Consider the following 5,974-nt stretch of genomic DNA (forward strand, 5'->3'; position numbering starts at 1 on the left):
AATTACTTCGGAACGAAGGTTGTTCAAAGCAATAGAGCATCCTTCGTCTTCGGCACTTTTCTGCGCCCTGAGGGCATTGCTAAGAATAAGGCCCTGCGAAAGGAGTGTGGTATTAAGCATAGGCAAATAAAAATCTTTTGTTTTAGAATACAAAAAGCTCATTCTCGTACCTTTAAACTATTATATGCTAAGATGTTGGCCAATTCATCTTTTGATAGCACCGAAAGCCCGTCTTCTAGTGTCGGGAATCCGAAGCTTCTGCTCATCTCCCGGCAGACAGAAATCTCCTTGCTGTCAGGGAGACAATACAAGAAATCTTCTTCTCCGCTGCCGTTGAATATCAATGCCCCCTTTGGATATTTCAATTTCCGGGTATAGTATTGAGCTTCTCGCTTTTCTTCTTCAGATAACCTTTTTCCCGAAGCATGTCGTACAGAATAATCAAGTACTTCGGAAGACGCTTCGGGAATAGGAGTGGCGATTTTTTCAGGCAAAATTTGTTCTGTAGCTTCTTTTTCTGTTTCTTTTTCTCCAATTTCCAAGGATTTCTCCTTGGCGGGCTCTGAAGGCCCGGCTTCGGTCTCGACCTTGCTCTTTGCAGCTTCGGCTTTGGTCAGTCTTGTCTCAGACTGCGTCTTTGGAGCTTCGGCAGTTTTCCCTGGAGTAGAGCTTGAACTCTTTATCGTCTCCAGTACATCTAGTACATTGACCATCCTTTTCCTCTTGGGGGTCGCTGTAAGATCTTTTTGTGCCTTCGGCACTGTCACTTCTGCCGAAGGGCTTGTAACCTCTAATATCTTTGTTCCTTCGACCACTATCTCTTCAATTTTATCGGCCTTCGGCTCAGCTAATTTGACCAAGGATGCCTTCGGCTTTACAGCTGGCTCTTCAATCCTCTGTGTAAGCGCATGTTCTTTGGCTTCAATAGCCGAAGAGGTCTCACCGCCAAATTCGGGCACTATGGCCGGTTCAATATATCGCGGCCGGTGAGTAAGAACCTTCACCTTTTTCCTCTTCAGCGCGGGCTCGCTTGGAGCAACTGAAGCAGCATCCTTCCCGGAAGTTGCACTCTTTCTCTTTTGCCCCCGTGGCGGGTAGCGGTAATCAGGGTACATGAACCCAATAGCATCAAAAACTCTATTTAGCCTTTTCTTCTTCCGGCTTCCGAAGGCCACAGACAACGCGTTATCTTCTGCCTTTGAATATGGCCCAAGCAGTTCATCGCTTGTAGCTTCGATACATTTTAGCCAATCATCATCTGGCTCAACAAACTTACCTTCATATCTAAAGGTGTATTTCAACCTAACCAGTCCACCTTCGTCAGACTTGGTGATAGTCTCCTTTGGCATTTCCCACTTCTCTACAAGTGGCCACACTCTGAAGGCTATGTGCTCCTGGATTAAATCCCTTGTCCCGATGAAAGAGCAAACTATGCCGAAGGCTCTTCGGCATTCTTCGGCTGCCTCGTCAATATCTACCTTCGGTTTACGGAGGCCAAAGCGTTGCCAGATAGGGCGCATGATGATACCTTTAATGTCTTCTCGTTCCTTTAAATCGTTTTTCACATAGAACCATTCCTTCATCCAGTCTCCGGGCCATCTCTTCCGAATGGTTGGCACAGGGCAGCTTGAGCCAGAACGAGCAACGAAGCTATAGCAGCCAAAATTGTTATGATACTGTTCCTTACCCCAAGGCTTTGTCTCATATAAAAGTTCGTGCATGCTACAGAAACCTTTTGCACTTGGCTCCAAACCCTGACTTCTCATGGCCCAGACAAAAATTCCCATTCTGATGATTGCTTCGGGGGTAAGGTGGTGAAGGTAAATCTGATATATCTTTAAAACTTCAACCACAAATCTGTTCAAGGGGAATTGAAGGCCAGCCTTGAAAAAGCTTCGGAAGATCACGACTTCATTCTCTTCCGGAACAGGAGAAGTTCTGTCTCCGTTGTCAGCCCTCACGATAGATATGTCCCGAAAATACCTTCCTCTCATGTTATCAAGATGGCTCTGTTTAATAGTTGATCTTCCGAAAACCGTATGGCTTGGTCGCCATGGTCGATCTTCGGAGTCCTCGCCCCCTCTCTCCACATCATAACTGTCGCTGTCACTGTTATCTTCAAATAAGCCTTCTAGGATTTCCTTCGTAATCTTTTCAGTATTTGTCTTTGCAATTGATTCAATGAAGTCAGCATTCTTCTCCTTAGAGAGCTTCTCCTCCTCGCTCAGCTTCATTTCAACAACAACTTTGTTATCTTGAGACATCTTTTCTTCGGAAATGGTGAAAGTGTGCTCTTGAAACTGAAGCTTAGAAAATCTAAAAAACCAAGCAGGCGTTGGTAGGAAAGAGCTAAAAATTGAGCAAGCAGAGCAGATGGCAAAAAGCGTGCAAAATGAGCTCGGGGTGCACTCTTATTTATACACCTAGTACGTTGCAAGCCGCAGGGCCCCGCTTGTCATTGATTGTTGCTATTCTAGCAAAGGGAAGGTGTTTTTTCGGACCTTCGGCTTAGGGCCTTCGTCCATATCGCAATCTGAATTAATCATTCTAACAAATTAATATTGCGAGGGGCTACTGTTGGGGGCCTTCGACTTCCGAAGGTCCACAAAAACATAATTTAACAATGTTTCTGGAGTATAATACATAAACAGGTACCTTCGAACTCGGATCAGAATGACAACGTGAAAAGCAAGCATAAAGAATACGATGGTTGGTGCAGGACCGAAGCTACGCACAGGGGAGCTTCGGCATGTTAGCAGAAAAAGGAACCGACTTAAAAGGAAAAGGCCATTCAGACCTCGATGGGTTACTATATAATCATTAACAAATGTAAAGGGCATGGGTGTAATTTTACATGGGCTGCGTCCCGTGCCTATAAATAGATGAACAGTGCTCCTGTACTGTTCAGGCTGACTTGGCATTTGCTTTTGCATCACGCTTGTACTTTTACCTTCTTTCAAGCCGAAGGTACATTGTAATTTGTTATCATTTCTATTTTCCAGAATAATAAAATAGAAATGAGCTGATAGTAATACATAACTGTTTATGTTATCTTTTATATTTCATATGATTCATTCTTCATTATTTATATGTTGTATTGATTAAGGTTCGTCCTTCATAACCTTCGTCCAAAAATCATTCTCTCTCAAGAGAAATAATGCTTCGAAGGACGAAGGATTTTAACGTTTAACGTTTTCTGTCTTGCCTTGTTCTTAACTCATAGCATTTGAGAACAAGTCCCCAACAGATCATGATACAAAAATTTGAGATGTCTATGATGGGGGAGTTGAAGTATTTCCTAGGATTTCAAGTCAACCAACTCCCAGATGGCACCTTCATCAGCCAAACAAAATACATTCAAGACATACTTAACAAGTTTGGAATGAAGGATGCCAAGCCCATCAAGACACCCATGGAAACAAATGGGCATCTCGACCTCGACATGGGAGGTAAGTCTGTAGATCAAAAGGTATACCGGTCGATGATAGGATCTTTACTTTATTTATGTGCATCTCGACCGGATATTATGCTTTCTGTATGCATGTGTGCAAGCTTCCAAGCCGAACCTAAGGAAGGTCATCTTAGGGCCGTGAAGAGAATCATGAGATACTTAGTTTACACTCCTAAGTTTGGACTTTGGTACCCCAAGGGATCCACTTTTGATTTAATAGGATATTCAGATGCCGATTGGGCAGGGTGTAAAATTGATAGGAAGAGCACATTCGGGACTTGTCGGTTTCTGGGGAGATCCCTGGTGTCTTGGGCTTCAAAGAAACAAAACTCAGTAGCTCTTTCTACCGCCGAAGCCGAGTACATTATCGTAGGCCATTGCTGTGCGCAATTACTTTGGATGAGGCAAACCCTCAGGGACTATGGCTACAAATTGAGCAAATTCCTATGTGATAATGAGAGTGCAATCCGCATGGCGGATAATCCTGTTGAACACAGCCGCACTAAGCATATAGACATTCGGTATCACTTTCTGAGGGATCACCAACAAAGGGGGGATACTGAGATCGCTTATGTTAGCACCAAAGAACAATTAGCCGATATCTTTATCAAACCACTAGATGAGAAAACCTTTAGCAAACTTAGGAATGAGCTAAATATACTTGATTCTCGGAATTTTGATTGAAATATTGCACACATAGCTCATTTGTATACCTTTGATCATATCTCTTTCATTTTGGTACAAATGCATATTTCTTGTTAGTTATGTACCAAGGATAAGACTAATGTGTTTTCAAGTATATCCCTATACTAAGTCGCAGATTGAAAGGGAAATGGAGTCCTCGACGAAGACAAGACTTCCACTCCACTCTAATGGTATCATTTACCCTTCGCCGTCATTCCACATCACTCCAAATTGGTAAAATCTTCACTCATATTTCGTTTACCAATGGGGGAGAAAGCACAAAAGGGCTCTCAAGAGTCTCCATTTTTTGCGACTAATGCCAAAGGGGGAGAAAATATTAAGCCCAAAGCAAAAGGACCACACCACCAATTTCCAAAATTTTCGAAATAAAGATCTATTTGGTTTTCACAAATGTTTGTTTTTCAATTGATATCTTGTTGTGACAATCTTTTCAATTGGTACATATAGAGATAAAATTTCAAAAATTGGTATCTATTAAAACCCTCTTGAAAACTAAGAGGAGTATTTCATTCAGGGGGAGTTTTGTTTAGTCAAAGAAAAGTATTTCATTGAGGGGGAGTTTTGTTTAGTCAAAGAAAAGCATTTGAAACAGGGGGAGAAAATTTCAAAACCTTGAAAATGCTTCTCGCAATCTTATTCATATACCTTTGACTATTTGCAAAAGTCTTTGAAAAGATATTCCAAAAAGTGTTGCAAAAACAAAACAAGTGGTACAAAGGTGGTCCAAAATGTTAAATAAAAGAAAGCAATCCATTCATATCTAGTAAAATTATAAATTGGTTTAATTCAAAGTAACCTATGCACTTACCTTATGCAAACTAGTTCATTTCTACACTTATATATTTGCTTTGGTTTGTGTTGGCATCAATCACCAAAAAGGGGGAGATTGAAAGGGAAATAGGGTTTAACCTTTTCCTATAAATAATTTTGGTGGTTGAATGCCCACCACAAATAATGAACTAACTAGTTTGCTCTAGAATATATGTTCTACAGGTGCATAAAGGTTCAACACAAACCAATAAAAGATTGAAGAAATGGTTCAAAAACAAAGGAGCAAAGAAACCAAGAGTGCCCTGGTCTGGCGCACCGGACTGTCCGGTGTGCCACCGGACAGTGTCCGGTGCACCAGTACCGTACAATCACAAACCAGCCACTCTCGGGTTTTGCTCCGCTATAATTTACCAGATTGTCCGATGTGCCACCGAACTGTCCGGTACACCAGCGGAGTAACGACTATCCAGCGCAACGGTCGACTGCAACGGACACCTTGCAATGCTACAGTGCGCGAACAGTGCGCGCAGAAGTCTGAGCAGTTGTCAGAGGCGCACCAGACAGTGAATAGTGCTTGTCCGGTGCGGTACCGGACTGTCCGGTGCCACTAGAAGACAAAGCCTCCAACAGTCGACAGCTCCCGAACCCTAACGGTTGGGTGTCGTGGTTGGAGCACCGGTCAGTGTCCGGTGGCGCACCGGACTGTCCGGTGCACCCATCGACAACAGCCTGCCCCAACGGTTGTTTGGTGGTTGAGGGCTATAAATACCCCCAACCACCACCACTCCAAGCATCCAAGTTTCTAGCACTTCACATTCAATACAAGAGCTAATGTATTCACTCGAAGACACATTTCCAAAAGATCAAAGCCTCTCCAAGTCTAGAATTCATTCCAACCACCTAGTGATTTGAGAGAGTTTGCTCGTGTTCTTTTGCGCTCTTGTTGCTTGGATCGCTTTATTCATTCCTCATTCTTGTTCCCAAGTGAATTGTAATCAAAGCAAGAGACATCAAGTGTGTGGTGGTCCTTGTGGGGTATAAGTGACC

This window comes from Zea mays, chromosome 6, assembly GCF_902167145.1.
Source record: "Zea mays cultivar B73 chromosome 6, Zm-B73-REFERENCE-NAM-5.0, whole genome shotgun sequence".
In the NCBI taxonomy this organism is placed as follows: domain Eukaryota; kingdom Viridiplantae; phylum Streptophyta; class Magnoliopsida; order Poales; family Poaceae; genus Zea; species Zea mays.